The following is a 26,659-nucleotide window of genomic DNA, read 5'->3' on the forward strand; positions in this document are numbered from 1 at the left end:
CTCCCAGATTGATGAGCAGCAGCCTCGTTCCCCTTCAGCATCCTTTACCCTCCAGCTCCCCTCTTCCCTGAAGCCTTTCCCTCTCTCCTTTCTATTCTGGCTCTTTGACTCTGTGGGGAAAGCACATAAGTGAAGATGGTGTGTGCTTCCAGATGCTGGATGGGGGGCATGAATCTGGCTAGATTGGGAGCAGAGAGAAGAGCTAGATGTGAGGGCCTCAGACACTCTGCTGAGGAGTGGGGCTTGGAAGCCAGCTTGGGGTGGGAGGAAAAGCCGGGAGCCACACAGAGCTGAGTCTGAACACCTACTTTGCCACTTACTGTTAGAGTGGCCTTTGGGCAAATTATTTCTCCTCTCCGAGGCTCAGTTTCCTCCTATGTAAAATGGCCATCATACCTACTTCAGAGGGTTGTTATGGGAATTGAATGACACAAGTTCCTTTCTGTATAGCAGGTCACCTGGAAAAGCACCTGGGACCTCCAGGTACCAAGCAAACCAGACCTTTTGCAGAGTGGACTAGCGAGCTGGAGCCCAGGACTCAGCAGTTTGCAGATGGGGACGGGTGTTGTGAGGATTTCCTGGTTTCCTGAGAGCTTACACTGTAGCAGCCTGTTTTAAAAGCTGCATGTGTTTTAGCTCATGAAATTCCTCACAGCACCCCCATTTTGGAGTGACTGAGCCAGGCTGAGATAGGAAGGTATTAGATAACTAGTAAGCCAATCCCAGGCTTCCTAGCCATGTGGGCCAGTGCCTCCCGACTCTCTCCTGTGTCTGACCAGTGTGTTCTTTTCATTCTCGCTTTTCCTTCATCCATTGCATTGCCTCCATCCCTGGCTCCATTCTGCAGGACCCTGCATTGAAAACAGTCCTTACACTGTCTCCTCCTCATGGTTGGGTTGGGGGCAGGAGGGGACTCAAGGCTCTGTCCATCTCTAAGGACACCTCTCCAGGCACTTTCCATGAAGCCCTAGTCACAGCCAGGTCTGTTCTCTCCACTCCCTCCATCCATCTGTAGAAAAAAGGATGTCATCAGTAAGACTACAGCTGATGGAAGGCAATTCTGGCATGGCCTGGCTGGAGAGCTTTAGGGCTGGGGTGGAGGGGTGCAGGAAGAAGGTGGGGGAAAGGTGGTGTGGGTCCCTTTCTTGCCTCCTGCAGCCCTGAACCTCTGGATGCATGATGAGAGGAGGTGAGGTGCTTCTCTATTCAAGATGGCTGCACACCTAATTAACCTGTGGCTTTAATGACATTTGGCAGCCCAATCCTGCTGGGAGGGAGGATTGTTCAGAGATTGTCGCACTGGGCTAAGTGTCTGCAGCGGTTTCCACTTCAGGAAAGCCTCTCCTTCAAAGGGTAGGACCGGCGAGGATGGCTCCACACAGACCTGGGGTCTAGGTGGGGCAGAGATGGAGGGGCCATGCCTATGGCTTTGCCCTGGTCATCTGCTGGAGAAATCTCCCTAACCTAGGATGAATCTTGGCCTGGTTCTGTGCTGTGGCCTCCTCCAGGGGCGCAGAGGAAAATGGTGGTGGGGGTTGGGGGAACATGGGGGAGAAGGCATAAGAAGGCTTAGGGGTGGGTGAAAGCCTTCAGCCCCAGGGATTCTGATGAGATCTGCATCGTATTCTCAAATAACAACTTCCATGTGTAAGGCCAGTCTCTCACTGAAGGTCTCTGAGGGAGAGATGAGCCCTGGTTTACACATGAGGAAAAGACCTCAGAGAGGTTAAGAAACTTGCCTAACATCTCACAACTGTATAGAGGTAGAGGCAGGATTTGAACCTAGGCCACAGTGAAGCCAAAGCATGCTCTTGCCACCTGACACTGGGCCTCTCCTGTGGCTCCTGCGGGGCACAGTGCCAGACAGAGCCCAGGAAATGCATGTGGTGTTGGAGGGAGATTGGAAACCAGGAGGGTCAAGCAATTCGAGGAGGCAGAGTTTCACTGCAGGGATGTTGTTCGGAAGCCCTGTCTTTGCTGGGAGGCCCGGAGGGGATTTCTGGCTCATTCTCTGTTCTGGAGAGGTGATGGGAAGCCACTCTACCCTTCAGCACAGGAAGTGCTTTCTCAGCCAGCATTGCCATGGCCTCTTCCTCTCTCTAGCCCTGTACTGGTTCCCAGGCTGTCCCTCTCCTGTGGCCTCTCTGGGGTAGCAGCCTTAGTGCCTATTCCTCTGTCAGGAGCATGTGTCCTGGGCTCTGTTTCTGAGCTTCCAGGATGCAGGCATTAACCTTGTGTTGCAGGCTCTGTGCATGAGTATGCTGGGCAGGGCTTCATTTCACAGAGGCCCAGGGGCAGAGTCTTTTGTCCTGGGGAAACCCCACCTTCCAGCTGGGCCTGAATTCGGGATTCCCCCCTTCTTGGGCAAAACCCCAGATTCTGTCTCAGATCTTTCCATTTGCACAGGGAATATGGGTAAATCAAGGCCTGGGATGAGCCCTGGCTACCCCACAGTCTCCTACACTGAACTGCACAATCCTGACCTTGCTCAGGTGTGACACAGAGGCTGAATGGGGTGACCATGTCTTGGATGCTCGATGTGACAGGCATTCTGTTTTCTAAACACAGGCTCCCTAATCCCCAGGGGGCCATCCCAAGAGCTGTTCCTTCATCTCATGAATGGGGAAACCAAGGCTCTGGTAGCTAAGTCACCAACCCCAAGACACACTCTTTCCATTCCTTTGCTGCTCTGATGGAGATGGGAGAGTGAGGGTCGTGAGATGGCAGCTTTGGAAGGGGCTTCAACTGTTACATGAGAGGAGGGGCTTGCTGTACATCTCCCCTACTTCCGTGTGCTCGAGAATGGCCTTTGGGCCTGTGCATTTGAGAATAGGCTCCCAGGACGGGTTGTCTGCCCCCATCTTCACAGGAGTGTCCTGGACTCAGTGACAGAGCCCATGACTGTCAGCCCACATGTTCAGCCCGATTCACATCTGCTATTTGCTGTAGAGGTTTGGGGTGGTGGGTCCCAGATAATTCACCTTCACCTGCTCTGGGCTAAATGATGATGATATTGAGAGAAACCCTTTTTTTTTTTTTTTTTTTTGAGACAGAGACTCGTTCTGTCACCAGGATGGAGTGCAGTGGCGTGATCTCAGGTCACTGCAACCTTCACCTCCCGGGTTCAAGCGATCCTCCAGCCTCAGCCTCCCGAGTAGCTGGGACTACAGGAACATGCCACCATGCCCAGCTAATTTTTTGTATTTTTAGTAGAGATGGGGTTTCACCATGTTGGCCAGGATGGTCTCCATCTCTTGACCTCGTGATCTGCCTGCCTCAGCCTCCCAAAGTGCTGGGATTGTAGGCGTGAGCCACCACGTCCAGCTGAAACCATTTTTTAATGGACCACTTCACTGTTGTTGAGGGACATCTGCATCCTCATTTACTTCTCCCAGAAGCCACAGCTTCCCTTTCCTGGACTCCATGCCAGACACTGTTCTAATGCCTTCTGTATGTTGTCTCACTTAATTCTTACAATTACTAAGTTCTGAGTTTGGTACTGTTATACCCATTTTAGAGGTGAAGAAATTCTCCAGAAAGGGTATGACCAAGGTCGTACATCTACGAAGAGGCAATTTTAAACCCTTGTGTTCCAATTCCAAATTCCATGGTCTGTCCCATCCTACCACATGGCCTCTGCTGTTGGTGTGAACATGCTGGGGGATTATGGGGTGTCAGGCCCTGGCCCTAAGCCCTGGGGTTCCAAACCTCCCAAAGGCACTCCCCACCTCTCACCCATCCAGAACCAGCCACCTCCCATCCTCCAGGCCCCACCACCAAAGAGGGACTCAGTTCATCCAGCGGGGTGCTTGGGCATCAGCATGTTTTTTAGGGCTCCCGCGTGAATCAGGCACCTTTTCCTGCCTTTGCCTTCACGCCTGGTGCTGTCTGTACTGCATCACCATGTGGTCTCCCTGCTATGAATTTCATTTCCCAGGGCAGGGACAGAGCAGCATTTGTCTTTGTGTCCCTTTGCCCAGCCCAAAGCCAGGCACCAAGGCCTCAGTAAATGTGTGTCGAGTTATGGTTAAAGAGAGAGCTAAAGCCATAAAACATCCCAGTTTCCCCCTCCTGCATCTGCCTTTCAAAGCCTGGATAGAGCATCTTCTCAAAAAGAAGATCCTTGATTTTCTATTTCCACTGTAGTGTGAGGACCAGAGGTCCTGAACCCCTGCAGAATTTCAAGGTCACTTGATGAGCCTCAGGGCCTAGAAATGGAGCAAGGGAAACGGGCTGGCTGCTGTGTGGAGCAACCATGGAATAGCATTGTCTTTCTTTTTCTTTCTCTTTTTTTCTCTCACTCTCTCTCATACACACACATGCACAGACACACATACACGCACACACATACGTGTGAATGGAAGGAGTAAATCTTTAAATACAGTGGTGGGTGGGCGCGACGTGCAAAGCTTGGGGGAACACATTTTGTACTCTCTGTATTTATCCCTGATGTGCTCACAGGACCCTCCCTCATCCCACAGAGGAAGCTTAGATAATTAAAACCTGCAGAGGTAACACAGACCCTTCTCTTACCCACAGTCCCCTCTCCTAAAGACACTCCCACTGTGTGTTCTTACCCAGAAGGAAGAGAGGAAATGGAGAAGAAAGTAGGGAAGTCTCAATCCCCGCTCCCTGCACTGAGAACCCCTCTTCACAGAGTGGAGAGTGGAGTGTGGGTGCATTGATAGGAGTCTGGGTAAAAGCTCCCTTTCATCTCAGGCTGAAACACTGAGCCTTGATTTCCTGCCAGCCGCTCTGACCATAAAGCAATTGCCCTGCCACGGGTCCACCGGGTCCGTGTCTTATGCAGCCTCATTGAAAACTGGGTGGCATTGATGGACCAGGCTGCGCTGGGAAGCTTGGGTTTCCTCTGCCCAGCAGCCTGAGCCACATCAAAGGTGCACCTGTGGTGGGGGGCAGGGCTCTGCTCTTCGGGCTGTCCTTTGGCGACACCCAGCCCTGGGAAGCTGCAGCCCCCCAGCTCCAGCTGGAGGCCTCTGTGCCCCTCAGCTCCTGAACCCTGAGCCCAGGGGAAACACCTGCCACTGTTGGTTGACACCTACCTGCTGCTTGGATGGCCACACCTCTCTCCCCCTGTCTTCAAATGGGCCCAATGTGGTCCTTCTCCAAAAACCTGCACCTAACTCAGCTGGCTTCTGGATTGTCTGTGCTTTTTCTTGTCTGCCAGGCTTCTGAATGTGTAGCCCCTACCTACTGCATTTGTGTAATCTCCCAAATTTGACACTGTTGACAACATCTTCTCAACACCCTGTCCTTCCCCAGCTTCCTCCTGACCCTCCTCCACACCTCGTCCTCACTCTCTCCTCTGCCTCCACTCTCTTCCCTTCCCATTCGGATCCCACCCACCCATCAGGGCTATATCCAGCCATTCCTGATGCAAAAGGCCCCTTCTCCTGGGCCCCGAACTCTGGAGTGCCTTCAAATAATCCTTTTTTTTTTTTTTTTTTTTTTTTTTTGAGACGGAGTCTCGCTCTGTCGCCCGGGCTGGAGTGCAGTGGCGCGATCTCGGCTCACTGCAAGCTCCGCCTCCCGGGTTCACGCCATTCTCCTGCCTCAGCCTCCGAGTAGCTGGGACTACAGGCGCCCGCCACCTCGCCCGGCTAGTTTTTTTGTATTTTTTAGTAGAGACGGGGTTTCACCGTGTAGACCAGGATGGTCTCGATCTCCTGACCTCGTGATCCACCCGTCTCGGCCTCCCAAAGTGCTGGGATTACAGGCTTGAGCCACCGCGCCCGGCCCAAATAATCCTTTAACAAATACCCATTATACACCTACAGGTGCCGAATACTCTTCCACTGCTTTGGAAGGGGAAAGTACTGACAAGAACCCTGTCCCCATGGAGTTTATATTCTAAGCAGGAGAGACAGAAAAAACAGTGTTCGATTCTCAGTTTATTATTGATTAGATGCCAGGCCTCATGAAGCTAGATGTTAACATGTAGGCAGATAAGTTGCAAGTGATTTTTATCAAGTAGAGATGCAAATTATTTCTGTCCAGTAGAAAAGATAACTCCAAAAGTTATGGTGTTATTGCCCTGTAGGACAGTTCTGTCTCGACCTAACAGACTTATTTCTGCATGCCTTTCTTCATCATGCAAACCCTGTTCTTCAAGTTCTTTTGAGCCAGCTTTACCATTCCTCATTAATGAGTTAAATAAATATACATATATGAGAGCATTTTGAAAATTATACTTTGACAGTGGCTTATACATTTTCTGTGTCCTTACTTAGTTTGGTCTGCCTCCTGGCATTTCTGGAATTGGAATTATACTATATTGGAGTATACTGGAATTGGATTTATACCGTACTTGGTATCTGTCTTAGTTCACTTTCTGTTGCTTATAACAGAATACGTGAAACTGGGTAACTTATAAAGAAATGGAATCTATTTCTTACTGTTATGGAGGCTAAGATGTCCAAGGTTGAGGGACTGCATCTAGTGAGGGCCTTCTTGCTGTTAGGAACTCTACAAATCCCAAGGTGGTACAGGGTATCACATGGCAAGGGGGCCAAGCATGCAAATGTGCTCACTTAAGTCTTTTCCTTTTCTGGAAGGAGCCACTAGTTCCCCTCCCATGATAACCCATTAACCCGTGAATGAACTAGTCCATTCATAAGGACTGAGCTCTGATGATCCAATCACCTCTCAAAGCCCCCACCTCTAATCTAATACTGCTACAGGGGGTTAAGTTTCAACATGAGATTTGAAGGGGATGTTCAGACCATAGCAGTATGGATAAGGGGAAGAATCAATGTTTCAATTGAGAAGTGCTTAGCAGATATCACTTAACTCTCAAGTGAGGGTAGAGGTGGCCAAAGAAGGTTACCCTGGCTCTGGCCTCCCTGTGATCTACCCTAGAGAATGAGAGGAGGGTCAGGGTCTGTGTATGTTAGAGGTAGTCCCAGGGGCTATCTAGTGAGCCCTTGTCCACCCTCAGCTCTTGAGAGCAAAGCCCTGATACAGCCCCAACACTGAGTGGGGCAGAAGGAAGGGGGCAAGAGCAAGATCCGTGTGCATGAGTAGGTGTTGGGAGGTTCGGGGATGTCCCCAAGGGTACACTGGCTTGCAAATTTGCCCCATGCTCAGAGGGCAAGGGTAACATCGTGGGAGTATTCTTTTATGTCTAAACATTACCACCCTCTCATTCCTCATGCTTTTCTGGGTGGGAAGTTCTGCTTTATATTTTATTCCAATTATTCCATTATAGTTTAGACCCAGGGATGCAAAGAGAGGCTGGAATATCTGAAAATGCAGCTGGGATTGTAGTGGGAGGGCTTGTTTGTGGTGCAAAGCAGCTGCCCTTTTCATCTAAACGGCTGTGTTTCTGTTCTGAGAACGGGGGTGATGGTGGTAGGGGATGTGTGTGGAGCAGAACTGAACATAGATCGGGGGAGAATGGTAAGGATGATTCTGTGGGTTTCCAGGCCTGGCGGTTGCTCAACACAGAAGACCAAGGCTTCCCTGGGCTTAAAAAAGCCCAATTGCCATCCTGGCTCTCTCAGCCTCCTGAGTACCTCTTCCTCCAGGAAACCAAAGCAGCCCAGAGTTAGGGACAGGGTTTGCTCCTCCCCAGGACCCCACCCCAAGCTTCCAAATCTCCCAATTCCTAATTTCAGTTCTCAGTGCAGCACCAGCAAGCCCTTTAGAAGGCTGTTGTTTAAAATAGGGATTTCCATTCAGTTTAAATGTTGAATGTGTTCAGTGTTTATTTAAATTGGTATGGGAACGCTTTACTAACATCCTTTTCTAATTGGAGCTGGGATGACTTTAAAAAGTTACCTAATCAGTGGTGGGGGCCACTATTTGGGGAGCATTGTTAGTTCCTGGAGATTGAGGGTGGCAGGAAAGGAAAGGCATTTCTTCTTTTCTCTCTCTTTCTTCATTTCACGCTCCTGACTTGTCAGTTACTCCCATCCTCCTCTGTTGTCCCCTCATTTGGTTCATATACCACCCAGCAGCCACCCCTTGGGGGTCATTTACCAACACCAGACACTGGAGGCACAAAGATGGATGAACTGCTTTTCCCAGCGGCAGACACTCCTAGCCCAGTGGACAGTGACCCTTCATGAGTGGACAGTGCTTTCAGGTTGACAGAGCACAGTCACATTTGTTTTGTTTTGAGTCTCATGAGAACTGGGGAGACAAGCCAAGGCAAGCATTATCCATCTTAGGAGGAAGTTGAGGCTCAGAGAGGTTGCAGAATAGCTCCAAAGTCACACAGGTGGTGTTTGACCAAGGCAGAAAGAGAAGAGCCTTCTGAGTAATGGCCAAGCCCATAATCTCTGGCCATGCAGGGGCTGGCAATCAAAGATCACAGGAATTGGTGGGATGGAGGCAAAAACAGTCTGCACGGTAGGCAGGTCCCCGGGACCAGTGTCGCCCTGAAACTGGAGTGTTTCAGGGATCAGGATTGCCTGGAAAAAAATGAAGAGCTCAAATGACCCCCTCAGGCCAATCACTCTTTCATCCCTGGGAGTCACATTCTGGTGGCCAAGGAGTCCTGAGTCCCTATTTATTCTCTATTCCACCTCCCTTGCCCTCAACCTCAGCCTGTTACAATGAGAGGAATTGGAGTTAAATATACAATGAAGTCTGGACAACATAGCAAGACCCCATCTCTCTAAAAAAACACAAAAAATTAACCAGGTACGGTGATGCACACCTATATTCCCAGCACTTTGGGAGGCTGAGGTGAGAGGATCACTTGAGCCCAGGAGTTTGAGGCTGTAGTGAGCTATGATCACACCACTGCACTCCAGTCTGGGCAACAGAGCAAGACCCTGTCTCTAAATAATAATAATAATAATAATAAGCAGTCAATTAGAAAAGGAACTTGTGAAGTAAAAACTGGCATGATGTCCTTTAATAGGTGACAGATAATGTCCTTTCTGGCTAGGGAGGACCCTGATGCTGTCAGGGGTGGGGCCAGGTGGAGGAAGGCTGTGGGCAGGAAGAGAGTGTGTAGGGGAGCAATGGGGTCTGAGTGGTGGATTGGCTATGGTGCTTGAGTGAAAGTGTGCTCATCCCCAGAAGGAGTGAGTGCTCAGGGCTTCTGCCATTCCTCTGACCTTTCATGCTGGCCTTCTTGAAGGCAAGAGAGGATGCAGAAGAGATAACCTCTCAGAGTTCCATAAGGCACTGGTTCTCCCATTCAGGAAGTTTTTCCTACAGAGTACTCTGGATTTTCAGGGAGGCAGTGTGAGGTTTGGTCAGACTGATCATCAGATTTACTAGGGGAACTTTAAGAAAAGACTGAGTTTGGGCCCACCCATGAGATTCAGATTTGATAGGTCCAGGTGGGGCTGGAAGCCTGAATGTTTGTTCTAAAAGAGCAACATCCTAATCCAAATACCAACTATTTGTTCACTGGAAATGAGGTGCAATCAATTTCCATCAGTGTGGAGGAGCCTGGTGGGAGGCCAGCTGTAACATATTGTTGCCTGGGTATGTTATATTTGCAGTCTGCACCCTAAATCCCAGCTCTCCAAAGAAGCTGGGGTGGGTCGTTCTAAAGTGTAAAGTGTTCTCACACACTTTAGATTGGCCTCTTTGAGCGACAACACTGTTACATAGTTAGCCATTGTGTTTGTGATTCTCTATAAGACGTGTTAGATGCATCCCTGCCTTCTTACACGCGGTAATGCAAGCATAAATGTAACCTTTTCTTGGTGTCCCAAGGGTATATTAGAAACCTTAATTAATGGACTGGGCTCTGATTCAGTGGGGTGTGTGGGACAATTTGCTTACGCCAAATGGCCCCCTGAGGTTTTGAATTTTGTGCCTGCTCTTTCCTTTTTCCAGCTGTGCCTCTTGCTGACGGATGTCCCTTCTTGCTAGACACAGTGTATCTGCCTAAAGCAAATTTTCTTCACTTTTAATTTGCATTTCTTATATGGGCTTGGAAAATGGGTAACTAAAGTTCTGAGTAGGGCACCTTGTAGTAAACTTCCCATCCTCCATTCCACACCTCCTCCCGGAGTAGCAGCAGTGAAACTTGGGCTTGCCTAAGGAGATGGCCTTGACAGGTTTAAGGGTACGTATGCTGTTTAACTTTAGCAGGGGTTGGGCCACAAATGGACACATGACACGATTTTGACTAATGAGATTCGAGGAGAGGTTTTTGATTTCTAGGAAAGTTCTTCCTGTTTGTCAATAGAAAGCCACCAGAAGTCATTCTCTAGGTAGATGTTAAACAAGGAAGGCTGCCCTGATTGTTCTTGGCAGCTGAATTATAACTTCAAGAACTTTCTTTTTTTTTTTTTTTTGAGACGGAGTCTCAGTCTGTCTTCCAGACTGGAGTGCAGTGGCGCAATCTCAGCTCACTGCAACCTCCGCCTCCAAAGTTCATGCAGTTCTCCTGCCGGCCTCCTGAGTAGCTGGGATTACAGGCACCTGCCACTACGCCTGGCTAATTTTTTGTATTTTTAGTAGAGACGGGGTTTCACCATGTTAGCCAGGCTCATCTCAAACTCCTGACCTCATTATTTGCCTGCCTCAGCCTCCCAAAGTGCTGGGATTACAGGCGTGAGCCACCACACCTGGCGAACTTCAAGAACTTTCTTTGGGAAGAGGCCTCCTGAGGATGGAGAATGGCAGGATGTGAAATTTTAGCGGCTGGCAGAGTGGAGAGATGGAAAGAACCTGAACTGCATGGTTTTTATTATCTCTAAAGCTCCTCTCATGTGAATTATTCTATTTTCTTTGGTTTAAGCCTCTTTGAATTGAATTGGGTTTTGGGTTACTTGAACTAAAAGCATGCCAATGGTAAATACTGAGTGGATGAGCTAATAGTGTGTGGGTGCAAGGGGAAGCCCGAGGCTTTAGTGGGAGCACTTTGTTACTGTGTTTCCGTTTCTCTGAAGGTGGTTTTATGTTTTGATTTGGAAGTAAGCTTATTTCTTTATGAGATCTTCCCGGTGGGTAGTGGCTGCTTCTCAGTCACTTTCGTGTCCTCAGTACTTTTTGCAGTGCCGTGCACTTACTGGACATTCAAAAAACTTAAATTAACTTGAACTCAGCCATCTGCAGGTGACTGCAGTGTGCTTTCCCCCTTCTTGGTGGTAACTGTACCTGCTTGTTGATTTTACCTGTCACGCTCACTAGGATGATAGACATATGACACACTATGGATGCTAGTAATTGTTTTTGTAGTGCTTTCCAGGTTACAAAGCACCACCTCATCCTTATCTCTGGAAATAAGTATGTCTGGGATCATCACCGTTTTACAGATAAGAAAACCAAAGGACTGTGTGTTTACGTGAAGTTTAATTTTCTGGCTAGTTCTTAACAAATTTAATTTGGAAATGGCATCCAAAGCATTTTCTTTGAGAATAAATAACCCTGTGCTCAAAAAGGAACCCCTCTTTTAATATTTCTCCTAAACCAGTGTCCCACTGTTTGCTGAGACGTGAATGACTTATAATGATCAATGTCTGCAGGTCGGGGCTTCAGGAGGCTACTTTGACTGGAGGCTGCCCCTGCCTCCCACGGCTCCCTCCAAAGAACTGCAATTTGCTGTCAGGTTACAGCTCTTCAGGATTCACAGCTTGAGCTTCCCACTTAGTTAATTGGTGCTTATTCTTCAAATTGGGTTGTTTTCGCCAGTAGAAGAGAAGCAGGAGTTTGCATCCGTCTGCTGCTCTTGCAAGCTTTGCAGCAAGAAAATGAACTGGGAAACTTGAAGTGTCTCTTACTTAGAATGGTGATTATCCACACAAAAGCATTTGGGAGCGGGACACTGAGTAGGTTTGCTTCTGAGGGAATGCACGCATTCTTCTGTGCCTATCAAGACTGACAGGCTCCTTCGGAATGCAATGCACTGGGTTAATGGAATAGTGAAAGTTGAGCTCCACCTGCATACCCGGTCCGTGATGCCTGTCCACCTGACCCCAGCACAGGGCTCCAAGAATGATGCCCTCCCAACGCCTCTTCCCTTGCTCTCTCCCCATTACCCCATGGGTTTCACCCATTTGTGTTTTCTGGCACTTGGGTTTCTCCATCCTTGTGCTCGCTGGGGCCTCTTGACATGCTGGGATGCACAGCCTGTTCTGATTCTTGTGCCTTGGTTGTCTAGCTGAATTCTCTTTCACTTCAAAACACCTATAGAAATTGTTGCGGAGAACACTTATTTTGACATTGTTTCAAAAATGGCATTGCATGTGTATCTTGTCTCCCGGAGGGCAAGGATTGTGTTTTACATTGCTTTTGGAGGAATGAGCAGTGCCCAGCATGCACCTGATTGTGTAGAATTTGGAGTTATCAAAGGAGTTTGTTACCCAGTAACAAACTCCTGAGGAATGTCATGAGGAATGTGCCTGAGGAATGTCATCACCTCTTCTTTTTGCTTTATGGATTCCCTGTGCTCACTCCTCCTGCCACTAAATACCTTGCCTGGCTACCCGCTGTGAGGTTGAATGCAGATGTCACCAGGCCTGGGCTTTTAAGGTCATGAATGGGTATGAACTTAGCTCATGTTGTCTAAATGCATTCTTCAGTACATTATAAATGTAAATGATAAATGTACATTCAGTACATTATAAATGCATTCTTCAGTACATTATAAATACATTCTGGATTTTTGGTCACTGGGAATTATGAAGGGGAGAGAGGTAGGAAGAGAAGAGTTGGATAGAGTGGGGTGGATGTATTGAGTATGAAGGGAAAAAGGTTTGAAGATTCTTCCACTGCCCCAATGACTGCAGCTCTTTGTGAATTTTCTGCTGCCACCAGCTAAGGTTTAAAAAAACGGAGGGGGTCAGGGTGGGGGTAGTTCCTTCTCCAAAATCTATGGTTCTTGGACTTATTTTTCTTTTTCTCCATGATACTCCTTCTGCTCCCCAAGCCTCTGCAGAAAAGCTCACCCCACAGAGGCTGAGCTGTGGCCGGTGGCTGCCACCCACTGTGTGAGAGAGGGTGGGGTTGCTGAGGTCATCCCCACATTCAGACTCCCCTGAGATTTCCCTTCAAGCTTTGGCTGTCTGAGTTTATGGTCTCTTCCCACTGCCTTTCCTTCTTCTCCAGGATCACCCCTACCCTGTGTCGCATCCTGCTGGGGCCCAGTACCTTGAGCTCTGGGGGGCACTTGGATACGAAATCTGCCCTGCTCCTCCCAGGGCTGCCTCCTGGGGATCAACCAGCTCCCCGTCTAGCACAGTCCCTTGCAGAGCGAGGCCAAGCCTCTGGGATTCAGTGTGTGCTCCCACTTCATCCTTATTTCTCGCCACAGGTGGTTCTCCACCTGGAGTGGATCGACTACTACCACGTACGCAGCTGTCTGAAGGTACGGGGCTGTTTTGGGTATCCAGGTGACTGGGGTACCCTACTGTCATTTGGTGGCCAGGGATGCTAAATCCTTGCAGCTCACCAGGAAGGTGCATCTCTCAAAAAATGCCATGGCCTCCCCTGCTAAGAAGCACTGTGCACCCCAGGCTGGAGTTCCAGCTTTAGTCTTCTACAATGGCAGTGTGTTGGAGTCACAGTAGGTTTGAGTCCCTGGGTTTGAGTTCCTGCTCTGCCACCTATTGACTCTGTTACTTTAGTTCCCTAGCCTCTGTCTCCTCACCTGCACCATGGGGTGATGACAGTGACCCCACTTTACAGAGCTTAGATAGGGTTAGATTTGTGAATACATCTAAAGCACTCTGGACAGTGCCAGGTGCGTGCCAAATGCCAGAGAGGCATTGGCTGTTATGATGCCCTTTACAGCCTCTTCCTGCCTGGCCTCCAGGGCCACCCCTTTGGCCTCAGGTTGAAACTGTTGTCCTGGCGCTTGCCTCATGACGACTGGGCCGTGGCCATCATGACTGAAACCTTGGCCCAGGGTTTGCACCTGCGCCACCTCTAGGACCTGCTCCCCATGCCCCATTCCTTCCCAGTCCAGCTCCTCCCTCCTGCCCTTGCCTTATTCTGTCCTTCAGGAGGGCTGTTCCTTCGTTCCTTTTTTTTTTTTTTTTTTTGAGAGACCCTCACACTGTCACCCAGGCTGGAGTGCAGTGACGCAATCATGGCTCACTGCAACCTCTGCCTCCCGGGTTCAAGCGATTCTCCTGCCTGTACCTCCTGCTGGGACTACAGGCATGCGCCACCACGGCCACCTAATTTTTGTATTTTTAGTAGAGACCGGGTTTCACCATGTTTGCCAGGGTGGTCTCGATCTCTTGACCTCGCGATTCACCTGCCTCAGCCTCCCAAAGTGCTGGGATTACAGGCGTGAACCACCGTGCCTGGCCTGTTTCTTTTATTAGGAGTCTATTTTTGTGGCTCTCTTTTTCTCTCTGTCCCCATAGCTGTTGTGAATGTTCGGTGTTTTCTTCCTTAGAACCTGTTTTAGCTTGTGTAGATTCTTGGGCCCCACTTCAGAGACTGTGCTACAGGATGTCCAGTTGGGACCGAGTATCTGCATGGAAACAGATGCTGGCGGTCTTCGTGGAGCCAGCCTCCGGCTCCATTGGTCCTGTCTGTATGACTGCTCCTCCCTGGGGAGGGGAAGGGAGAAGGGAGGGTCCTCGCTGCCCTCAGCTCCAGGAGGTAGAGGCTCATTGGTGGTTACAGCTGGTCACCATTTGCCTCAGGTACAGATGTCATTATCTTTGGTGAGTTTTTTTTTAATCTACTTAAAATTCTACATTTATATTTTCTTCCAGCTGGGAACATGCCTCAATTCTAAATAGCTGCTTTGGGAAATGAAAGATGATGGAAAGTGAGAGGTGGCATTGCTTTCCCTTAGGAATGTGGTATAATGGGAAGGGGGGCCTCCGGGCTGGAACTCGACGGCCTGGGTTTCTACCGACTACATCACTAGCTGCTGTGTGACCTTAGTTGAGTCAACTACTATCTCTTGCCTTCATTTTCCTCATTTCTAACATGAAAAGGTTGGACAGGTTGGACTTGCCGAAGTTGTCTTCCTACCCTCAAAGTCTGTAAGTCAGTAAGTCTGTTTAATTGTGCTGACAGCTTTAGAGTGGCTAATGAATGAGAGTTTAGTGGGAACACAATTAAGTGGTAATGAAGGCCTCAGCAGTAAATCTCTCTACTTCTTGTAATGAGTTGAGAAGATGAGACTTGGAGTTCCTTTTCACTGAGCGGAGCCCCTGGGAAGAGGGAACAAAGAGCTCCAGGCTCCTACTTGGAGACTAAAGGAGGCCAGGAATCAGGGATGAAGTCACACCTCAGGGGAAGCTGGGTAGCTAGCTGACTGTCCTACAGCCAAATGGGTGGGCTAGCAGGGTAGGTCTGGAGCTTTGTGGGGTGGAGTGGAATACTGACAGCTCTGCAGACCTGGGTAACACTGACCCAGGCTTCCGTCCATTTCCAGAACATGTTCACTTGCTTCGCCTTGGGGAATCCTCTCACACCTGGTGAAATAGATAAGCCTGGAACTTTTATCTTTCCCATTTAACAGATGAGAAAAGGAGGCTCAGAGTGGTGACTGGCCCAAGGTCAAGGAGCTGATGAGTGATAGATCAGGATTCAGCCAGGCTTTTTTTTTTTTTTTTTTTTTGAGACAGAGTCTTACTCTTGCCACCCAGGCTGGAGTGCAGTGGCCGGATCTCAGCTCACTGCAAGCTCTGCCTCCCGGGTTTACGCCATTCTCCTGCCTCAGCCTCCCGAGTAGCTGGGACTACAGGCACTCGCCTCGTCGCCCGGCTAGTTTTTTGTATTTTTAAGTAGAGACAGGGTTTCACCATATTAGCCAGGATGGTCTCAATCTCCTGACCTCGTGATCCGCCCGTCTCGGCCTCCCAAAGTGCTGGGATTACAGGCTTGAGCCACCGCGCCCGGCCTAGCCAGGCTTCTTGATACCAAAGCCCCATCCTTTCTGCTCTACTCGACTAGCTCCTCCAGTCTGCGGGCTGCTGTGAGTGGCCGACCCCGGAGTGAAATGGGTCTTGCTGTTCAGAGTACTCCCAGAGGGTTTGCCAAGGCTCCCTGGGCCTTGGCTTTGTGGATGGGCCCCGGGGGAAGGAAAGATCAGGTTGGCATACAAGGTGGGGATGCCTGGTCTGTGGTAAGAACGCCCCAAGGGAGGCTCCTGTGAGGCTTCTCAGTGTCTTGACAGGCTGTGGCCGTGCTGCTGAGAGCTGGCTCAGCCAGGTACATCACTGTCACCAAGCTCTCCATGGCGGTCGTCAGGCAGTGTTTGCTGCCTGAGGTTGCATCAAGCTGGGAATGCCCTAAAGTGGAGGCGTGAGGAAGAGAAGGGGTGATACCTAGAGACTGGGGTGTCTCTGTCCCAAGGAGACAAACTATAACAAGACCCGGTGAGGAGAGAGGCCCACTCTGGGTGGTGTGGGGCAGGGGCAGGGTCTCCTGGCCTGGGGGTAGAGGCCTCAGGCTGATGAACTTCCCTCAAAGACTCTGGCTGGTGGTGACTTTGGCTGCAGAGACACAGACCTTGACCTTTCCCTTCTGAGTGAAACAGGGCGCAGGCGTTATGCAGAGATGCAGCATCTTTGCTGCAGAGGGAGGGAGGAGGGAAGGGAGGGAGGCAGCGAGGATTCGTCTGGGTCCTGCCCTAGAAATGCTTCAAGTAATAAAATCAGGATGACTTAAGAAATCCATTACCCCTCTTGGCCTCCCACAGCCACCAACATGCCCTGGTGGAGATGAGGAGGGGAGAGGTCTGGGGACTAGCCAGGTAACGTGGCCTCAGTCTCCTGGCCTGTGAACCAGGGGATGGGGTAAGGTCCCCATCAGCTCTGACCTCAGGTGGGTCTGGAGGAGAGAAAATCTTCTGGGGAGGGGCAGAGGAGGGATTGAGAGGAGATGCCAGAAAGAAAGGAGAGAGGAGGAGGAGCTAGAGGGGAGGAGAGGAAACTGAAGGGGGCTAAGGAGAGGGGAGGTGAAGAAAGCCATGAGAAAGTGAGCAACCCACAGAACACAGGTGTTCGAGTCTCTGCCTTGCCGTGGTGAAGTCTGTGACCTGGATCCGGTCAGACACTCTGAGCCTCAGCTTCCACACCCGAAGAGGAGATGGCAGTGCCCACTGCACTGTTGTGAAGGGGGAAAGGGCAGTTCACAAACCATAAGTGCCACACAAAGTGATATGTTGAATTCACAAGAAAAAAAGCAAGAAAGGAGGTAGGGAAGGTGGAGCCAGGGCAACAGGAGAGAGCCTTTTCGGGACTTCCCTTTCCTTGGGTGTGGACACAGGACAGCCGGTGGGAGTGGCAAGTAAAGAACCCACAGATGGACCAGGGAGGGAACCAATCTTCCCTTGGCGAGGCCGTTTGCGCCCCCTCCAGGAGACAGAATCCAGGGGCTCCCTGCGTCTCTAGCTGAGGGATCTTTGCCTGTGCAAGAACATTCTTCGTGGGGGCTGGGCAGGTCGAACGCTACTCTGGCTTCCTTCCCAGAGGCCCAGGGCAAGGACAGGGCAGTCTTGGGCTCTGGGGTCTCACGGAACGTCCCAATTTCTGTCAGACTTAAACTCTTGAAGGGCTGAGGATGCTGGTGTGAGGGGTGCACGGTTATAAAAGAAAGCCTTTGACAGAATCTTGAACAGGAAGGCTAGAAAGACAAAAAGAGAAAAATATGGCTGAAGAACATTCTGGAAAGCCCCAAACCAAGACAGTGCTCTCAGTTCACGTGGGCCCAGCCCCACAGTCCCTCCTTCCACTGCTCGTGCCTGGATCTTGGCATGTGCGAGGCCAAGGCGGGGAAGCATGGGGCCGGGGTCAGGGCAGCCAGCTCCCCTGGCAGGCTAGATTTATGATTTGGCTGAGCTGGGGAGAGAGGGAGCCTGCAATGATCCAGAGTATGAAAGGCAGCCCAGTGTTTCCTGGAGCAGCCGTGGTGCCAAAGGCAGGGACGTCCATCTGGCCTTGCTGTGTAGTACATTTGTCACCCGGATCCCGGGGCCCAGACGGCCTCCCTTCTGCCACCCGTAGCCACCGAGGCCAGCTCCCACCTTCAGCAGCTTCTGCTGTGGGACCTGCAACTCCCGTAGATGCTGAGTGTGTATGTTGGGGGAGAGCTGCCCCCTCCCTTGGGACACTCTTAGGCTTCGCCCTCCAGCTGGCACCCATCCAAGTTGGTGTCTCCTCAGTGTTCCGTGGGGATGAAAAGCCCTGGAGTCAGAGAGGGGAAAGGCCCTCAGACTAGTGCTGTGATCTCAGGCTGTGTTCTGAGGAGCTCTAGAGCACCTCCAAGCCACCTTAAGAGCTGCTGAAGGAGGCTGGCAGCCAGGCTCCAGCCCTTGACCCATCAACGTAGCTCTGCTTCTGTCTGATCTGGATATATACAGATATTCTAGGTAAGATTTCACTTGAATAATGAGAAATGGAGGCTCAGAGTGATGAGAATGGGTTCTGCTGCTGAAAAGTAAACAGTTTGAAGACCACAAATCTGGTCTCATTTCAAAGAGGAAGATACAGTGGGCCAGGGAAAACCAGTAGCCCAGCCAATTGTTGACAGAATAGGGACTAGAACCCAAGCCTCCTGGCTCCCAGCCATGATCTCCCCATGATACTGGGCTGTCTCATTTGAGGTGCTGGCCTGAGCATTCACGGCCATTCCCTCTTTTGAACCCCAGGCCCCCCTCTCAAGCTTGGGTGCTGTGTCCTCTCAGCTTTAGCTATGCTAGAGGGGGCTTCAGGATGTAAACCATGTGTGGCCCAGGCCAGCCATTTTCAGGTATGAATCGAGACCTCTGTGGCTGACCCGTGATTACAGCTTCTTCTGCCCAGAGCCTGTCTCTAAGCGCCGATGCTTGGGCTATGGACACCCTGTCATCCCGGGGGCTGTTGGTCGTTATCGAGGGTTTTCTGGTAGAGCATAGGCCATTGCCTCTTCTTCCCTTTTGGTCTCTGGAGAAACTTGTCCTGTTCTACTCAGGCCTCCATTTGTCCATTTGGGATTCTGATGGTAGTTGCTGACCCAGCCACCCTCTGCCATGGTCCCTGGGTTCTGTTCCAGAAAACCCCAGACTAACATTTTTCCCAGGCAAGCAGCTCTCTCCACCCCCACCACCCGATGCCCTGCTTCTCACAGGGTCCCTCCAGCCCTGGCCACGGTCCTGGTCCCCAGCTTGGCTTGTCCTGGGTTGCGTTCCGCCTCCTTGGCTGGACTTGCTTTTCCAACCTGACATGTTGCCCCTCCACCTCTCCTCTCTGGGTTTACAATCCCCGGCTTTCCTCCTGCTAAACACCCCTCTCAGCTCCTTCCAGCCGGCCCTTCCCCTTTAAGCAGCTCACCTGGGGGCCTCCTTCCCAGTGCAAGAACCACCACCTCCGTTTCCCAGGATTCTGTAGAAGAAGAAATAAAGGATCCAGCATCTCTGAGGGCCAGGCATTGTGGGCGGCACTGTACCCATTTCATCCCATTTGATTCTCACAACAGCCCTATGAAATAGATATTAATATTCTCTCTTGTCATATAGGGAAACTGAGTCTCAGAGGTTTAGCAGCTTGCTCAAGGTCACACAGTTGATAAATTTACACTTCTGGTCCTGCCTAACCCCTGAGCCAAGGCAGTCAACCACAATAGCGAGCTGCCTGGGCGGTCACCTCGCATGGTCAAGCCAATTACCCTTAGGACGAGGGTGGCACAGCCTGTGGTGCTGTGTCTCCAAAGAGCTCCTCCCAGCGCCAAATCCTTCACTCTGTTTACCTCGTTCCCCATTTCTCCCTACAGACCCATCAGCACACACCCATCATGGCAGGAAAATGTAGGAAGGAGAGGCAGGGGCCTCCCTGCTTTCACAGGTCAAGAAAGAGTAATCACTTTTGCACTCGTTGAGAACCACCATAGGCCGGGCGCGGTGGCTCAAGCCTGTAATCCTAGCACTTTGGGAGGCCGAGACGGGCGGATCGCGAGGTCAGGAGATCGAGACCATCCTGGCTAACACGGTGAAACCCCGTCTCTACTAAAAAAAAAAAACTACAAAAAACTAGCCGGGCGAGGTGGCGGCGCCTGTAGTCCCAGCTACCTGGGAGGCTGAGGCAGGAGAATGGCATGAACCCCGGAGGCGGAGCTTGCAGTGAGCTGAGATCCGGCCACTGCACTCCAGCCTGGGCGATAGAGCTAGACTCCGTCTCAAAAAAAAAAAAAAAAAAAGAGAACCACCATAATTGTTTGCAAAGCAAGAGGTAAATATGAAAGCCATAGATGGGGTCCTGGCCTCCTCTGTGGTAGCCAAGATGTGAAACAGAGAGGTGTTCAGACCTACAGGTGGCTAATCTTACAGGAGAGGGGGAGATGAGAGGCTGTGGAATATCCTCTACTCCCCACTACACTCTCTGCAGTCCTGGCTTCCCTCCAAATGAATTGTGCAGGCAGCCTGGAGTTACCACTCATCCTGTTATCTGTGGGTTGTCTTGGTGGGGAGCACAGAGGAGGGAAGGTTGAGGAAGTCAGGCTGTAGTGGCGCCAGGCTGGTGGCACACTCCAGAAGAGCTTGCTGTCCTCCCAGCCCAGGACCCACAGGAAGCCTGGTGAAGAGGATATAGCTCTAAGATGGGGCAGGTGGGGAGAGGCTTCTGAGGCTTCTGGACAATGGGCGTGGGGACAGGTGGGCTTGAGGTGGGGAGGACAATGACCAAAATGGGAGCATAAAAGGACCTGGGCTGGGAAAAGGAGGGGCGATACCGCTGACTATTTGGTGAAATGCTTCTTCTTCCAAAGTTGTTCCCCGAGAGTATTCGGCAGGGGGAGCTGACTGCTGACAGCAGCAGCTGTGGGGGTGGCAGGAGCGGGAGGGGTGGCATTATCACCCTCTCAGAGCGGGTGGCAAGGGGGCGGGGAGGAAGGGATGGTGTCTCCTGCCTGTTCTGGAATCTGTGTCTCTCACTGCCCATCCCCCATCTCCAAATCCAGGAGGAAAGAGGGATTGGATGAATTTAGAGAGGGACAGATAGATGCTCTGGGAAGATGCACGCACTGCTTCTCACCCTCCTCTCTTGCTCACATGCACACATACGGTCTCTCACACACTCTTACACACACACTCTCTCTTCCTCCCTCTCTCACTCTCTAAGCCAGGGCATTACACTACTGCTCTCTGGTCCAGCCAAAGTTGGGAAGAATAATCCACTCCACGAGGATAAATCATCCTAAACCATCCTCAGGCAGCTTTGAGGAAACACGGGAGAGGAAGCCAGCCCTTGTGGGATGGCCAGGGCTTGGCCAGCTGGGAGGACAGTCTGGCGCTGGTGATTGGTGTGTCACAGCCGGGCTGCGAGCTGCTTCCAGCGCTTTTGTCTGGCGCTGGGAGTGAGGCTCAGCAGTGCGAGGGACAATCGGAGCTGCTCGGGGGCCAGGCTGCCGCGTTGTGTCCTGCTTTCCGGCGGCCAGACCAAGCCGCCTGGAGCTGCTCGTCAGGTTTTCTTGCTGACCTCACCTGAGCACAGTGGCCTGGGTGGACTCTCCAGGGAAATGTTGGTTTCTCCCCGTGAGCAGTAGCAGCAGTCCTGGCTCTCCCGGACTGAGAACTCATCAGCCCCAGCAAGCCTGGAACCCCTTTCAGGGATCTGTAACTGGTGTGCCTGTGGCCCCAGGTCTGCTCCCAGGCGTGAGCTGAAGTCCTGACTTCTGTCGCTGGGGGCGAGGAGTGGGAGAGCCCAGAGCCCAGCTGCTGCCCAGGCTCTGGCAGACAGCAGGCTGATGGTGCTGGCTTCCCCGGGACTGCTTCTCCTGCCTGCTGTCTGATTTCCCTGCATGGTGCCCGCAGCTGAGCTGCTACGGGTGAGTACTTGGACAGATGTCCCTTTCTGCGCTCGCTGGATGTACCCAAGTGAGTCACAGTGGACCAGCTCTGACGGTGTATTTTCAGAGACTAGACGTTAGTTTGCCTCACCTCATGCCAGCTGGCTGGGGTGGGAGATCTAGGGAGCAGGGCCAATAGGGGGTGAGGAGGTGGGGCATCAGGGAGCTGGGGCTGCAGGTATTTTTCTCAGGAGTCAGGAGACCCTGGAAGAAGTTTCTCCTACTTATTCCCTCTCCTGGTTGGGTAGAGATGTGTCTAAGAGCATGTGGAAGGATGGTGTCTCCGAAATGCCCCACACCCACAGGTGCTCCAGGCTTTCACTTGTACTCTTACTGCTTAACCCCTGCTAGGTAAAGTGCATAGATCGCAGAGTGAGATCTGCCCTTTCCTTTCCATGGTCATGTGGCCTCCTCCGACGCTGACATTATCCTCCCAAAGCCATTGAAAAGTCTCTGTGATCCTTCTGCTTTTGCCCTGGAGTCCCTGACCCATGGGCCGCTGGGCTTCTCAGAGTCACTTTGCTATCAGCGCTGCCAAGAAAGGACACGGGAACTCTTTTTTTCTTTGCAAACAGTGGTGGGTCCCCGCTTTGAATGTGCACAAAATCCAACACCATAAGGCTGGAGAACCACAGCCTTGGGGACCCAGGGACCCTCTGTTATAGCCTGGATCCCTGCCTATCCATTAAAACCCTTCCCCTTGGTGGTTACAGTTTTGTTTTCAGCTTGGGCTGCCTCCGGGAATAAGGAGGCCTAGGAGGCCGCCACATGCTTCCTGTATCCATAACGGGTTCTCAGCGATCTGTTTTGCCATCACAGGGATGCCCATCTCCCTCGAATTCCTAACATGCCTGCGATCGTGTTTTCTCTCCTTTGTGATAGGATGGGCTTTGCTTATATCTCCCTAAGTTTCATATGATGAGTATGTTTTGACAAGATAACCTCTGAGGTCCCACTGGGAACATTTCCAACTTTCCAGAAGGTTGTGTGTGGGAAAACTCTGTGGTGCATCCCCACCCCCACCTAGTATACCCCAATCCTTTGGAGCTTGTCTGAAATCTAAGGCAGGGCTGAAGGACCATGATTCTGACTCATCTGAGATTTTCCTTCTTACAACTCACTCAGTAATCACGGCATGGAGGGTGCAGCAGTGTTTAGGTCAGGGTTTCTCAACAGCAGCACATTGAAAATTGCAGATGGATAATTCTTGGTGGGGCAGAAGGGGAGTGTCCTATGCCCTGTAGGATGTTTGGCAGCTTCCCTGGCTTCCACCTGTGAGATGCCAGTAGCACCTTCATTTGCGACAGCCCCAAGTGCCTCCAGACATTGCCAGAGGTCCCTCAAGGGCAAAATTACTCCTGGCTGAGAACTACTGGTTCAGGTGAACACTGCTGCTGCTCCATCTTCTCCTTGGGCCCCCATGTGGCCTTTGGTCCCCTGAGACTCGGTCTCATCCTAGCCAAGTGAAGTGTAACCATGTCTGGCCTAAGAGTGCAAAGGCTTGGGCTCTGGGCTTGTGTGATCTTGCTCACGTTCTCACCCAATCCTGACTGGAGAATCACTTCTGCCAGCCTCCACCAACCTCCAGCTCTTTCTAGTGGAAATGCGGTGGTGAGTCTCGGCTGCTGGTTTGGGTCCTCCATCTGTGCAGTGTGAAGTCTGGGAAGGAAAATCCCACTGTAGGGTACCACTGTTCCTTCTTGACTCCTGCTCAAAAGCTAAAAGTGGCATCAAGGCCAGGATGGGTTTAGCATCCAGAGCATGTGTGAGCATACACACGCGTGTGCGCATATTTACACATACACTTGCTGGCAGCATTCTGGGTCCTGTACTGAATGTGAATGATGTGGAGGTGAGCCCTGCCCTGGGGAGCTGTTGAGTGAGACAGACATCATGTTCTGCACCAATAATGAAATAAATCAATCGAGAGGATTCTGTACCTTGCTTGGATTAAGTCTCATCCTAAAGGCAAAATAATTCTGAAGAAGAGTAAGCAGAGGCTCTTGAGTTTCTTGTTATCAGAATCCCTGTGGGGTCACAGGGGTCCTGTTCTTCATCGGTCCAGGAAGGCTCCGTGAAGGAGACATTCCAGAACCTATGATGTGAACAGGTGGCAGTGTGGTTGTGTGTGTGCATGTGTGTACATGTATGTCATATATTGTGAAGCCCTCAGGTCCTTCTCTTACTTGACAGTGAGTTTGGGGGACAGGTAGAGAAGACAGCTCAGGAGTGCCCTTGTCTCCTCCCAGGCAGGCAAAGTTACTCCTGGTTGAGAACTACTGGTTCAGGTGAACCCTGCTGCTGCTGCTACATCCTCTCCTTGGGCCCTCATGTGACCTTTGGCCCCATAAGACTGGATCTCAACATGGCCAAGTATTTGGCCAAGGGCAAAATCCTTCTGTGTAGGAAGTATTTCCTCCTGTGTAGGAAAAAAGGTGCCGCCCTTCTTTCCATGTCTCCCATTGACTCTGCAGAAACTTGCCCTCAGAGCTGGAGGACAGGATCCCCAGCTCCCCCTTAGCAGAGGAGGGATTGATAGGAAGCCTCATGTTGCAGATAAGTTATTGGCCAAAATCCAGTTTGTGGAAGGGAGCTGAGAGGTGCTCCAGGTGCCACAAACCAGCAAATCATCTCTTAATCAGCCTGCTGGGCTTTGAAATGCCTTGTATGATCCATTTCAGCAGATTTTATCTGTAATGATGCTCGATACTGGTAGGTAAGTTTGCAATCTCTAAACAGCATCTAAAGAACAGGGACAGGGAGGTGGCTGGACAGTGCTGCCTGGGATCTTTCGTCACCCCAGACAAGCCGCAGCATATTGTTTTTAGGGCCCTGAGTCTTCATGGTCTCTGCCTAACTACGCAGAATCAGTTTGCCCCCAGCAACTGTTTGGGAGCCTTCACCCTTCTCTTTTTCTGACCTTTACTCCCCCAAGGAACCAATTTTCTCTGAAAAGCTCAGTGGACATTGGAGTAAGGGAAAGAAATCTCGCCAGATGGACAGCTTTGGGGTAATAAGCAACTCTGTGATTTGCACCTTTCCAACCTCTAGGGTGTAATGCTCTGAGGTTTGCAGTTTCATGGCCCCAGGACAGAGCTGGGTCACATCTACCGTGTGTCTATTCTGTTCTGTGCTGGTCTGTGAAACTTCCAAAAGTGACATGAGGATTACCCAACGTGGAACAGAGACAGAGAGGTCCTTCAGAGGCCCTTGTGGGCTGCCGTAGAAGGCACAGCACATGTCCATGAGATCAGGTGCAGAATCAGGAAGCCTTTCCAGAACCCTGGTGGGCCAGTCCAGGGTCGACTATGAGGGGAAGGTTCAGAGCCAGGACACTGCCTCTGCAGTCTCAGTGCAGCTCTGCACTTGGGACCTTTCTCCCCACAACTAAGCCTGGCAACATCGGGCAGCAGACCCCAGCTCACAGCCTTCCCTGGCCCGCCAGCAGCCTCTGTGTGGCTGCTGGGAATCTGCAGGGGCTCTGAGCCTCCCATCTGAAGCTGATGGGACAAGGGGCCATCTGTGGACAGTAGGAGCTTCTCATAGGGTTAGGGATTCCAAGACCCTATGAGAAGGGGTCTCCCAGAGCAGGGGTGTGGACTCTCTCAGAACATATGCCGGTTAGATGCAAAAAGATTGTTTTCCTCTAGCAGAGCAGGGAGAAAGATGTGGAGGGGACATTTTGGAGAAGAGGGATTCCTGTCCGTACTGTGCCAATTAGCAACAGAAGCCCCACTGGCCATCCCTAACAGGTGGGATTACACAGGTGGGATTCCTCTTGAAGTACACTGATGGCACAGCCTGTTTCTCCAGAGCAGAAGGGCTGCATTCATGCCTGCATTCATTTCTTTATCCAACTTTTACCAAGTGCTTACCAGGCTAGAGCTAGGTGATGTGTCTCTGGCTTTGAGGAGCTCCCAGTCTTGAGGAGGATGAGGCTGATATGTCAGCCTGAATCTGAAGTAAAATTTCAGATTTTTACTCCCAGTCTCGAGGAGGATGAGGCTGATGTGTCTCGAGGAGGTGTGGTAGCCCTCACCGGCATGAGAGCCCAGATGAGGCGAGATTAGTTGTTTTCTCTGGCCATTCTCCCAGCAGAGCTTTCCAGGCCCCACCCCAAGGCCTTAGGAGATAACAGATGTGAGGTCAAGTCACAGCTGGAAGCAGCAGGCTTGCTCCCAAACTGCCAAGTCCTAGAGAGACTTATTAATATCTGCCCCCCAGGGCTGGCAGGAGGCTGCCCAGTGTCCCTTAATTGCTCACTCTGTGTTACTTGCTTTCCGTAATCTGTGTGCTCCCTCTCTTCCTCCTGCTGCTGTCTACCTGTCCAACTGGTCACTTCACCCTCAGTTTCCCATTCCGCCCCTCTGGTGGGATCTGGGTGGTTGGGGCTCTGTAGACTCAACCATAGCACATGGAGGATATAGACGGTGTTTGATTTTAGCAGAGTGTGGGCTTTGTCCTATCCCTTCTGCCTCACCTCCACACTGGGGTTTCATGCTAGAGCTGGGTGCCACACCTTCTTTTCAGGAAACCTGGCTGTGAGTTCCTGGCTCTGCCATTAAAGCCCTATCACCTCAGTTCCTCGCCTACAAAAGGAGGGGTTTTCTAGAACAGTCGTTCTCCCAGTGTGTTCCTTGCACCATAGCACAGCATCACTTGAGGACTTGTTAGAAATGCAGATTCTCGAGTCTCACCCCAGATGGAGAATCAGGATCTCCGTGGCTGGGGGCCAGCAGCCAGGGTTTCTGCGTGGCTTCTGGGTGGTTCTGACGCAGCTCAGGTTTGAAGACCACTACTCTTGCACATCTCTAGGGCCCTCTTCCAACTGCACTTCCGTGGCTGGTCTCAGCATTTTCCAACCTGGGGTAAGTAACCAGTGACTTGCAAAGATCCAGTGACCACATTCTGGAGCACTGCCAGCTATTTTGCAGGT

At 51.1% G+C, this 26,659-nt stretch overlaps 1 protein-coding gene across 4 annotated transcripts in view; it reads left to right on the forward strand.

Moving 5' to 3' along the window:
* Positions 1 to 26,659, forward strand: part of SEMA5B (semaphorin 5B) — a 121,339-nt gene that overhangs the window by 14,089 nt on the left and 80,591 nt on the right. Inside the window, exon 1 of one of the 4 annotated variants that reach the window (XM_033211013.1) lies at positions 21,215 to 21,702. The exons of the other annotated variants lie outside the window; for them this stretch is intronic. The gene's annotated coding sequence lies outside the window, so the exon portion shown is untranslated. Of the gene's footprint in view, positions 1 to 21,214; positions 21,703 to 26,659 lie in introns of those variants that run through there. 4 annotated transcript variants of the gene reach the window in all.

The sequence above is a fragment of the Trachypithecus francoisi genome, unplaced genomic scaffold, assembly GCF_009764315.1.
Source record: "Trachypithecus francoisi isolate TF-2019V2 unplaced genomic scaffold, Tfra_2.0 Lachesis_group0, whole genome shotgun sequence".
NCBI classification, from domain to species: Eukaryota; Metazoa; Chordata; class Mammalia; order Primates; family Cercopithecidae; genus Trachypithecus; species Trachypithecus francoisi.